The sequence below is a fragment of the Oncorhynchus mykiss genome, chromosome 4, assembly GCF_057628025.1.
Source record: "Oncorhynchus mykiss isolate SJ-2025 chromosome 4, ASM5762802v1, whole genome shotgun sequence".
NCBI lineage: Eukaryota > Metazoa > Chordata > Actinopteri > Salmoniformes > Salmonidae > Oncorhynchus > Oncorhynchus mykiss.
Window position 1 is genome coordinate 60,123,479 of NC_143025.1, and position 13,084 is coordinate 60,136,562.

The window sequence follows — 13,084 nt, forward strand, 5'->3', positions numbered from 1 at the left end:
CCATTTTTTTTTTTTTATAGCAGATCAATTTTGTGGACCCCTCTCACCCTGCATTGGTATCAGAAGCCTGATGGCACTATGGTGTGATTAGAGCATCTTATAAAATAATGAAGTATAATTGTACATGTAAAAATGGACAATTGCAATTCAATGGGGCACCTTAAATTACATTTCGGGGAAAAAAAAGCCGAATCGGCTACTTCATTCATTGAATCAGATGGCTCATTCATCACAAAGCCCAATGATATTGAAAACTACTTTAATTACTTTTTCATTGGCAGATAAGAAAACTTAGGGATGACATGCTAGCAACAAACGCTGACACTACACATTCAAGTATATCGGACCAAATTATGAAAGACAAGAATTGTACTTTTGAATTCCATAAAGTCAGTGTGGAAGAGGTGAAACAATTATTGTTGTCTATCAACAATGACAAGCCACCGGGGTCTGACAATCTGGATGGAATATGACTGAGGATAATAGCATACGATATTGCCTCTCCTATTTGCCACTTCTTCAATTTAAGCCTACTAGAGAGAGTGTGCCCTCAGGCCTGGAGGGAAGTTAAAGTCATTCCGCTACCCAAGATAGCAAAGCCCCCTTTACTGGCTCAAATAGCCGACCAATCAGCCTGTTACCAACCCTTAGTAAACTTCTGGAAAAAATTGTGTTTGACCAGATGCAATGCTATGTCACAAAATGAAAACAGAATTTCAGCATGCTTATAGGGAAGGACACCTCAACAAGTGCAGCACTTACACAAATGACTGATGATTGGCTGAGAGACATTGATCATACAATGATTGAGGGGGATGTCTTGTTAGACTTCAGTGCAGCTTTTGACATTATCGATCAGTCTGCTGCTGGAAAAACGTGTGTGTTATGGCTTTACACACCCCTTGCTATAATGTGGATAAAGAGTTACTTGTCTAACAGAACACATAGGGTGTTCTTTAATGGAAGCCTATCAAATATAATCCAGTTAGAATCAAGAATTCCCAGGGTAGCTGTTTAAGCCCCTTGCTTTTTTGAATTTTTACTAACGACATGCCACTGACTTTGAGTAAAGCCAGAGTGTCTATGTATGTGGATGACTCAACACTACACGTCAGCTGCTCTCTAAACCCTAAACCTGAACTAAATCGTATAATAAATCATGTGGAAATAGAGCAAGTTGAGATGACTAAACTGCTTGGAGTAACCCTAGATTGTAAACTGTCATGGTCAAAACATAATGATGCAGTAGTAGCTAAGATGGAGAGAAATCTGTCTATCAACAAGGCAGGTCCTACAGACCCTAGTTTTGTCACACCTTGACTACTGTTCAGTCGTGTGGTCAGGTGCCACAAAAAAGAAAATTGCAATTGGCTCAAACCAGGGCAGAACGGCTGGCCCTTGGATGTACACAGAGAGCTAATATTAATAATATGCATGTCAATCTCTCCTGGCTGAAAGTGGAGGCGAGAATGACTTCATTGTTACTTTTATGTATGAGAGGTATGTTGAAAGCACCGAGCTGTCTGTCAAAACTACTGGCACACCCATGCATACCGGACACCCATGCATACCCCACAAGACATGCCACAAGAGGTCTCTTCACAGTCCAGAACAGACTATGGGAGGCACACAGTACTACATAGAGCCATGACTACATGGAACTCTATTCCACATCAAGTAACTCATGCCAGCAGTAAAACTAGATTTAGAAAACCGATTTTAAAAAACACCTTATGGAACAGCGGGGATTGTGAAGCAACACAAACATTGGGGCGCACACACACACACACACACACACACACACACACACACACACACACACACACACACACACACACACACACGGATTTAGTACTGTAGATGTATGGTAGTGGTAGAGTAGGGGCCTGAGGGCACACAGTGTGTTGTGAAATCTGTGAATGTATTGTAGTTTTTAAAATTGTATAAACTGCCTAAATTTTACTGGACCCCAGGAAGAATAGCTTCTGCTTTGGCAGCAACAAATTGGGAACCATAATAAATACAAATACAAATGCTGATTATTATTCTAATGAGCTCCGCCCAACATAATGCCAATAATAATACCCAGTGTGCTTTGCAGTTCATTTTGATATGTTCATTTTCATTTATACATTTACATTTTTGTCATTTAGCAGACACTCTTATCCAGAGTGACTTACAGTCAGTGCATTCAACTAAGGTAGATGAACAACAACATATCACAGTTATAGCAAGTCAAATGTTTCTGTAACTGTTACTGAGAAGGTTGACATGGCAAAATGTGTAGAATTGTAGGAAAATAGCCTTAATAAAACAGCAACATTTTCTCTCCACCCCATGCCAAAATATGTAGAATTGCAGGAAAGACTTATTAAAACTGTAAAACGTTCTCTCCACCAACAAGAGGGGTGTTAACAGTTTGGGCTTACCTGCGTTGCGAGGTGGTAAATAAATAAATAAATAACAATAAATAACAATATCTATCCGGACCTTCTCAAGTAGTAGTACACCTGAGTACACCTGGTTTATTGTATCACAAAAATATCAGTTGTATAAGTCACAGCCATTGTGTGAAGTACATTGTACAGCTAGCCATATGATGAGCCTGAGTACCAGGATGTACTGTAGGCAGGGTTGGGTAGGTTACTTTCTAAATGTTAGTTACTAGTTACCTGTCCAAAATTGTAATCAGTAACGTAACTTTTGGATTCCCCAAACCCAGTCATGTAATCTGGTTACATTCCGTTACTTTTAGATTTACTTTCCCCTTAAGAGGCATTAGAAGAAGACAAAAGTGTATGTTACCAATTGAACGACATCTATTGCAGGATAAATCAATGTTAAAGTTTACATAGCTGGCCATATATGGATGTAAAATGTTACTTTATGGGTTGGTTTTGTAGGCTTCTTCTAACCCATCGCTTTCTACGACATATAATAATAATACGATTAAATTATATCTTTACATTAAAAACCAAAGTCTATCAGAATTCCAGTCATTCCAATAAATGTTATACCCCTTGATCTTCAAGAATAGGATTTTTTTGTTCCAACCTCTGTGTCTTTGTGAGACGCAGAGTAGGTGAACGGATGATCTCTGCATGTGTAGTTCCCACCATGAAGAATGGAGGAGGAGGTGTGATGGTGTGGGGGTGCTTTGCTGGGGACACTGTCAGTGATTTATTTAGAATTCAAGGCACACTTAACCAGCATGGCTACCACAGCATTCTGCAATGATATGGCATCCCATCTGGATGCGCTTAGTGGGACTATCATTTGTTTATCAACAGGACATTGACCCATAACACACCTCCAGGCTGTGTAAGGGCTTTTTGACCAAGAAGGAGAATGATGAAGTGTTGCATCAGATGACCTGGCCTCCACAATCACCTGACCTCAACCCAATTTAGATGGTTTGGGATGAGTTGGAGCACAGAGTGATGGAAAAGCAGCCAACAAGTGCCCTTCAAGATTGTTGGAAAAGCATTCCAGGTGAAGCTGGTTGAGAGAATGCCAAGAGTGTGCAAAGCTGTCATCAAGGCAAAGGGTAGCTACTTTGAAGAATATAAAATGTAAAATATATTTGGATTTGTTTAACACTTGTTTGGTTACTACATGATTCCTTCCATATGTCTTATTTGACCATTTTGATGTCTTCATTTTCATTCTACAATGTAGAAAATAGTAAAAAAAACACAAACAAAACTATTGAATGAGTAAGTGTATCCAAACTACTGACTGGTACTGTATATAAACTAAAAATAAAAAAAATGTCATTTTTTCTGGACCTTGTCTTTCAAAGATAATTTGTCAAAATCCAAATAACTTCACAGATCTTCATTGTAAAGGGTTTAAACACTGTTTCCCATGCGTGTTCAATGAACCATAAACAATTAATGAACATGCACCTGTGGAACGCTCGTTAAGACACTAACAGCATACAGACGGTATGCAATTAAGGTCACAGTTATGAAAACTTAAGACACTAAAGAGGCCATCTACTGACTCTGAAAAACACCAAAAGAAAGATGCCCAGGGTCCCTGCTAATCTGTGTGAATGTGCCTTAGGCATGCTGCAAGGAGGCATGAGGACTGCAGATGTGACCAGGGCAATAAATTGCAATATCCGTACTGTGAGATGCCTAAGACAGCGCTACAGGGAGACAGGATGGACAGCTGATCGTCCTCGCAGTGACAGACCACGTATAACAACACCTGCACAGGATCGGTACATCCGAACATCACACCTGCGGGACAGGTACAGGATGGCAACAACAACTGCCCGAGTTTCACCAGGAACGCACAATCCCTCCATCAGACTCAGACTGTCCACAATAGGCTGAGAGAGGCTGGACTGAGGGCTTGTAGGTCTGTTGTTAGGCAGCGCAAACTGTCTCTAACCAGAATAGAAAGAGGAGTGGGAGGCCCTGGTGCACAACTGAGACAGAGGACAAGTACATTAGAATGTCTAGTTTGAGAAACAGACGCCTCACAAGTCCTCAACTAGCAGCTTCATTAAATAGTACCCGCAAAACACCAGTCTCAACGTCAACAGTGAAGAGGCAACTCCGGGATGCTGACTGTAGGACTCCTGACTGTAGGCCTAGGGATGCTGACTGTAGGCCTAGGGATGCTGACTGTAGTCTTAGGGATGCTGACTGTAGGACTCCTGACTGTAGGTCTAGGGATGCTGACTGTAGGCCTAGGGATGCTGACTGTAGGCCTAGGGATGCTGACTGTAGGCTTAGGGATGGTGACTGTAGGACTCCTGACTGTAGGCCTAGGGATGCTGACTGTAGGCTTAGGGATGCTGACTGTATGACTCCTGTCTGTAGGCCTCAGGATGCTGACTGTAGGCCTAGGGATGCTGACAGAAACAGACGCCTCACAAGTCCTCAACTGGCAGCTTCATTAAATAGTACCTGCAAAACACCAGTCTCAACGTCAACAGTGAATAGTTAACTCCGGGATGCTGACTGTAGGACTCCTGACTGTAGGTCTAGGGATGTTGACTGTAGGCCTAGGGATGCTGATTGTAGGACTCCTGACTGTAGGCCTAGGGATGCTGACTGTAGGCCTAGGGATGCTGACTGTAGGCCTAGGGATGCTGACTGTAGGCTTAGGGATGGTGACTGTAGGACTCCTGACTGTAGGCCTAGGGATGCTGACTGTAGGCTTAGGGATGCTGACTGTATGACTCCTGTCTGTAGACCTCAGGATGCTGACTGTAGGCCTAGGGATGCTGACAGAAACAGACGCCTCACAAGTCCTCAACTGGCAGCTTCATTAAATAGTACCTGCAAAACACCAGTCTCAACGTCAACAGTGAAGAGTTAACTCCGGGATGCTGACTGTAGGACTCCTGACTGTAGGTCTAGGGATGTTGACTGTAGGCCTAGGGATGCTGACTGTAGGCTTAGGGATGCTGATTGTAGGACTCCTGACTGTAGGCCTAGGGATGCTGACTGTAGGCCTAGGGATGCTGACTGTAGGCCTAAGGATGCTGACTGTAGTCTAGGGATGCTGACTGTAGGACTCCTGACTGTAGATTAGGGATGCTGACTGTATGTCTCCTGACTGTAGGCCTAGGGATGCTGACTGTAGGACTCCTGACTGTAGGCCTAGGGATGCTGACTGTAGGACTCGGGATGCTGACTGTAGGCCTAGGGATGCTGACTGTAGGACTCCTGATTGTAGGCCTAGGGATGCTGAATGTATGCCTAGGGATGCTGACTGTAGGCCTATGGATGCTGACTGTAGCCCTAGGGATGCTGACTGTAGGCCTAGGGATGCTGACTGTAGGCCTAGGCTATGTGCTGAGGGTGGCAAACTACAGGTGAGCAAGGTAGCCTTGTTTGTGTGCAGTCTCAAATGGTCCCTATTTAGTTTAGTTCACCACTTTTGACCAGGGCCCACAGGGAATAATGTGCCAATTGGGACATATCCCTTCTCCTTGTGTAATCAGAGCCAGTCTCTGGCCTCACTTCACCCCACCCCAGGGCCGTGGGCTACATTCATCCCAGTGTGTTTTAGCAAGGCCTTGTAGGTCTCTGCTCAGGCCCAACTCTCCTGACTGTGTGAATTGTTAGCTGCATGGTCTAACTGGCAGTCACAGTGCTGCCTGCCTGCATGCCTCAGCTAACCGAAAGCGCATGTGAGGGTGTGAGAGACATCCCACTGGGCTAAAACTGGTTGAATCAACATTGTTACCTGGCCATAAAAATGTTTAAAAAAAATCAATGTGATGACGCTGAATCAATGTGGAAACTGAATGGATTTGAAAAAAGTAATCAACCTAAGTAAATGTACTATTTTTTTCACCCAAATTTGAACCTAAATCCACTGACATGGTGATTTTTTTTGCGGATTACCCGTTGAATTTGCATTAGTTGACAACTCAACCAAATGCAAATCAAAACTTGTTGTTGAAATGATGTTGAAATGCCCAGTGGGATGCTTGGAGTGCTGTGTAATTGTTTGGTGTGGTTCAAATCTGAACCAAAGAGATATTTCACCTCATGGGTCAACAGAGAAGCATTCTCTTCTCCCAAATACACTTCCACTAAGGGAGTTTGGGGTGAGAGGTAGCGTGGACAGTATGCAATACAGCAAGCATGTTACATCTCAGTGCTTGAGTCAAGCCCTCCCTTTTTTGGGGAGTGGGGTGACCAACATTCCAGAACCCCACCCACCACAACACACTCCACTCTCTGTTAGTTAGGCTCGCTGAAGTGACGTTCATTTTCCTGTGTGCATGTTTGTGTGTGTGTGTGTGTGAGTTCCCCCTTGGTTGGTGAGCCCACCACTGTTCAGTGTCCCTGGGGGACGTCACATCTGTTGCCCAGAGCTCTCAGCAGCCTCTCTCTTCTCACACCCACCCACTCTGCATTGCCTCTGGGCTCACTGCGGACCAAATTAGTGACAACCTTAAAAGTTTATTTTCTGAAGTCTCTCAATCATTTGGGGATCAGCAGGGCTCTGGTCAAAAGTAGCACACTATATAGGGAATAGGGTGCCATTTGGGATGCAAGCCTTTGTGATGAGTAGGATGAGGATCCACACCTGTGAAAATATAGTGCGTATTCTGTAGCATTACACTACCAAAGTTGAAGGATATTGATTGTCTGAGTTCTTGGGCTTTAGAAGTTCTAAAGGGCACAAATGTGGGGTTGGGAGTAGGCTTGAAAGCGCGACCTCTGACCTCTGGGTAATGTGCACAACTGCTAGGACAACAGAACGTGACCTTAAGCACCCCTCGAGCATTTCACGCACTAAAGTCCTAATTTGCACACAACCCAACAGGTCAGCTCAATAACTAATGCAAATGATCTATTATAGATAATAAACTAACCTTGATGTGGACAGCAGTTTATGATCCCATCCCTTGCCTCTTTCCTTTCTGTTTTTTCTCACCGTAATAAGTTACTATCCCATCACATGCCAAAACACCAATCAAGTCTCCCCATTAAGTCTAGGTGGAGTCTAGCAAGCAAAGTGTTAGTTTACTCCATATTCCAGCGTTTCCAAGACAACAGCCACCCAATTAGAATTTCCTGTAGCTTGGGGTGATGTCATGTGTTGATGTCATTGTGGGATTTTGGTTCATATATCTCTCCATGTTCTAGAATTCTCATTTGATTCACAGAAAAGACCATCCACTTAACTTAACATGACATGCTCCTATATAGTAAAAGCATGACTATACAAGGTAAAACAATTGAAATGTAGGTTGCTCACACTCAGAAACTGGGGTTGACATTTGGCTGTGTTGAACAATGACTTCTTTGTTCGTAAGAAATTGCACGACTTTCGTCTCCTGGCCCCCAAAGGATGTCTTGAAAAACACTACATTTCATATGTGATCCTATTGAGGTCCAAATGAATTTGTTTAAAAGCAAGGCAATGCTTTAAACATTCTGTGGTTAGAAAATACCAGAAGTGTATATATGCTGGGTCAGGAGTTTAGTGGAGGAGCCAGATCTGTTATCCCTCAGTGTATTTTAGCATGGAGCGGCTGTCAGCTAAAGAGGTTATATATGTGCACTACACTACACTACCGCCCCTCTACTGGAGTCTGGAGGCATTGTGTGTGTGTGTGCATGAGGGTGTGTGCATGAGCGTGTGTGCGTGAAATGAAAGTTCATTCAGTTTACCTCCCCTCCCACCAACCCTCTCTCTCTCTTTCTCTCTAGGTCTCTTGGCTATCAGCTGCCTGCATAGCGGCCCCTTGGCTTGCAGTGTGGCGTCACCCTGCAACTCCCTGCCAAACAGCTTCCCTGCTCCCTGCCCTACACACAACATTACAATGCCTTCCACACCCACAGCCTCAACAGGTGCTATGCGTTGCCTTAAAATAACACAATCTATAGAACAAACTCACTGTGTGAACAAGGCGAGACTGGATTGATCTGGAACTTAGTGAGAAGAAAGTTGCACAATGAGAGAAAGATAAGTGTGTGTGTTTGTTTTAGCGCTATCGCATGAACCGCAGGTAGACTATATATACTTGGGGTGGCAGGTAGCCTAGTGGTCAGAGCGTTGGGCCAGTAACCAAAAGGTTGCTGGATCAACTCTCCAAGCTGGCAAGGTAAAAATATGTTTTGAACAAGGCAGTTAACCCACTATTCCCCAGTAGGCTTTCATTGTAAACTAAGAATTTGTTCTTAACTGACTTGCTTACTGACAGTTGAATAGCCCTTCTAAGGGTAGCTTTTCCACTCTCTATTTAATATTGCTACTGGGTTCGAAACGGGTCTCCTGCATGTCACAAGACTGTGTTAGCCCACTTAGCTTAGCTAAAGCCCAAAGGGATGAGTTCAGGAAGCTTATACAAATCTTCAAGTCTCCAGCAAGGTTACTCAGCAAAAGAGCGTGGACCTCGGTTACATTTCACCCCCCTTTGACCTCATACTCAGAGATCACAGCACCAATATAACTGACTGGGTTAGAACTCAGGCCAACATCTTCTGTGTCAAACAGAAGCAGAAGGATCTGTGCGCCCCAATGAGAGTGCAAAAGAGGTGGTTTTCTGATCCATGCATTGTGATGAAAAACCTTATCGCTTGAGACCTGAAGACATGCGCCAGACAATGTAACTTTTCAGGTCTCCCCTTGCGCAATCGAAGATAGCACAGTGAGTCATTTTTGTCAAGGGTGTCAATAATTGTGGAAACCAAAGTGAATGAAATTGCCATTTATTTGACATGCATTCAGGTGTTTGACAGCTTTTCTGTGTTTTAAACGTGTAGATCAGGGGTACTCAACTCTGACCCTACAATGTCCGGAGCCTGCTGGTATTCTGTTCTACCTGATCATTAATTGCACCCACCTTGTGTTCCAGGTCTAAATCAGTCCCTGATTCGAGGGGAACAATGACAAACCTGTGGTTTTAATTGAACAGAGCAGTCATTAAGTGCATACAAAGGATATCAAGGATTCTGTATGGAGGAATGGTCTAAGATCCTTTCTAATGTGCTCTCCAACTCAAATTTTTTTTTAGAAAAAGGCTCAAATCAAAATGTATTCGTCACATACAGTTTACAACAGGTATAAAAGGTGCACTGAAATGCTTATGTGGTAGCTCTCTCAACAATGCAGTACATTCATGAATAACAACAATGAATAAATGAGTCGAAATAACAAGTAGTAGAAGTAATGGAAGGAGTAGTATGCATAGTAATAATGGATGTATTTACAGTTTGTGTAAGTTTGTGTGGAAGGATTGGATGTGTGGGTAGTCAGTGCAAATAATTTCTACGGTGTATATAGTCTCTCTGGTGCAAATAGTCTCTAAGGTGCAGGTCTGTGACGAGAAACAGCTGGGTTTAGCTTTTCAGAAGTCTGATTGTCTGGTGGTAGAAGCTGTCTTGGTGACTGTTGGTTCAAGACCCGATACGCCGATACTGCTTGCCAGATGGTAACAGAAACAACAGTCCATGGCTCCTTGACGATCTTTCGGACCTTCCTCAGGCACCGCCTGCTGTAGATGTCCTGGAGGGCAGGTAGCTTACCCCAGTGATGTGTTGGGCCGTCTGCACCACCCTCTGTAGGGCCTCCTGGTTGAGGGTGGCGCAGTTGCCATACAGGCGGTGATGCAGCCGGTCAAGATGCTCTCGATAGTGCGGCTGTAGAGCTTCTTTAGGATTTGAGGGCCCCATGACAAATTTCTTCAGGCACCTGAGGTTGAAGTGGCGCGGCTGCGACTTTTTTACCATGTGGTGGTGTGGTTGGACTATGTGAGGTTCTCTGTGACGTGCACACCGAGGAACATTTTATTATACCCTCTCCACTGCAGCCCTGTCGATGACAATATGGCTGTGCTCCTCCCCGTTTCCTGAAGACCACGATCAACTCCTTGCGTTTCCTGAAGACCACGATCAACTCCTTGCGTTTCCTGAAGACCACGATCAACTCCTTGCGTTTCCTGAAGACCACGATCAACTCCTTGCGTTTCCTGAAGACCACGATCAACTCCTTGCGTTTCCTGAAGACCACGATCAACTCCTTGGTTTTGCTGATGTTACCCTCCAAAAGGGGAGGTATTGAAAGGTATTGAAAACAGAGGTGTCAATATTTCTGACCCCTACCTTTTTGAAAAAATATATATATATTACATGTTAAACAAAATCTCTTGCTTCTGAGCAATTGTATTAGTATAAAATAATATAATTTCCAAATGTTTTGGCGCATACAATATATCTCAGTATTTGTATTTATTCTATAAAGACATTTTTGCCCATCTTTATCAAGGGTGTCAATTCATTGGGACCCCACTGTAGATCGAAATGAGGGTTATTTCTGTGAGCTTAATACAACCTCCAGGGAGCCGGTGGGGAATGAGAAAAAGCTCTTTGTCTGCTGCCTCTATCTCAGACTGAATGACTGATGTATTCTCTCTCAACCCTCCAAGATCGCACAACATGGAAGACTTCTGCTGCATTTCCTATTTACACAAGTGGTGCTCATTTTCTGTGGTTCAGTTCACTGTCAAATGGAGCAAAGTCCATTGGACCTGGATGTGCTCAAGTCTGGGCAGCACCAAGTGAAATAAAAAGGTCCATTTAAGGGTTAATGTAATGTACAACCACAACAAAAGGGGTGAAGCGAGCTCCCTTCCAGGCCCCACCCTGAAATTATTTATAGGAAGCCTGTTATCAACCTCAATGCATAGGAGTGGGTTCACCAGCTGGAGGGGAGAAAGGAGGGAAAAGGGGGCGGGAGGGAGGGAAGGGAGGGAAAGGGGCAGGAGAGTGGGGTGCAGATTCGGGATTCAGTCACAAGAGACTGGAGAGGAGGAATACGGCACAGCGCACAGGAAGACAATAAGAGACACAGAAACAGTGTAGGCTGCTGAGGGGAGGACGGCTCATAATAATGGCTGGAATGGAGTCTATGGAATGGTATGAAAAACATCAAATAACTGTTTTCCATTTGGTTGATACCATTCCATTGACTCCATTCGAGCCATTATTATGAGCCGTCCTCCCATCAGCAGCCTCAACTGCATAGAATGTATATACCTAAAATGGTTCGCTCCTACAGACAGTGAGTCATGTGCCCGTGGCTTGCTATATAAAGCAGGCAGACAGGCATTGAGGCACTCAGTTACTGTTCGATTGAACATTAGAATGGGCAAAGCGAGTGATCTAAATGACTTTGAACATGGTATGATTGTCGGTGCAAGGCACGCCTGTTGTAGTATCTCATAACCAGCCTCCTGGGCTTTTCACGCACTACAGTGTTTAGGGTTTACTGAGAATAGTGAGAAAAACAAAAAACATCCAGTCAGTGGCAGTCCTGTGGGTGAAAACAGCTTGTTGATGAGAGATCGAAAGAGAATGGCAAGAATCGTGCAAGCTAACAGCGGCCCACAAACCGGTAAATAACGCCGCAGTACAACAGTGGTGTGCAGAATGGCATCTCTGAACACACAACTCGTTGGTCCTTGTTACGGATGGGCTATTGCAGCAGACGACCATACCGGGTTCCCCTCCTATTTGCTAAAAACAAAAAGAAGCGGCTCCAGTGGGCACGCAATCACCAACACTGGGCAATTGATGAGTGGAAAAACAACGCCTGGTTTGACGAATCCCGGTTCCTGTTGTGTCATGCTGATGGTAGAATCAAGATTTGGCATAAGCAGCATGGCCCTTTCCTGTCTGGTGTCAACAATACAGGCTGGTGGTGGTGTAATTGTGTGGGGAATGTTTTCCTGGCACACGTTAGGTCCCTTGATACCAATTGAGCAACGTTTCCATGCCCCAAAGAATTCAGGCTGTTCTGGAGGCAAAGGGGTCCGACACGGGACTATATGGGTTTACCTTATAAACTGGCCACTGAGTGTACATTTAACATTTAAATATACATTGAAATAAATATAAATTACATTTCAGTATATTATACGTTCTGTAATTTGTGCATTTTAGAAGTGTTTCAGTGGGCCATTTGTTGATATTTTCTATTCTTCCACACACTACTCTGTGATCCTATTTGATCATGTTGCATCATTTAATTATTTACTTAAAAAAATGTGGGATTGTTTTTGTTTACTATGGGTATTGACGGTAATTGTTCAGAATGTCATAACGATGAAGCTCCATTTATTTTTCAACATATATTCCCATAGATCAGAAAATGAAAACTATCATAATAGCCTAATTGTATAATCTTATTACTGTATATATAAAATAAATGTCAAATCTGTAATATGAATTTTATGACCCGGTTGATTCACAACATTTATTTACACTTAGAGTAACATCCATTTAATACACCAGATTTTTACAATGCAATTACACTAATCGATAATAAAACAATTTAGACGCTATAAGATATTATCGGATTTATAAAATAAAAAAATACAGCTAATTCTTTATTTCGAAGCCAACGTATTGCATTCTGCAGTTTCCCTATTAATTTCTTTGTGCCCATTTTGCGCATGCCCGCTTAGCGCGCGCTCTCGTTCCAAAGCAAGCCAGACGCGTGCAAGTATCTCACTATTCGCCGTTTCAACCTTTCCCCTAGTTCTCGAGCATTGAGTTCACCGGGTTTACTCTGACACCACTGACTCCTTCGTCACGCCTTC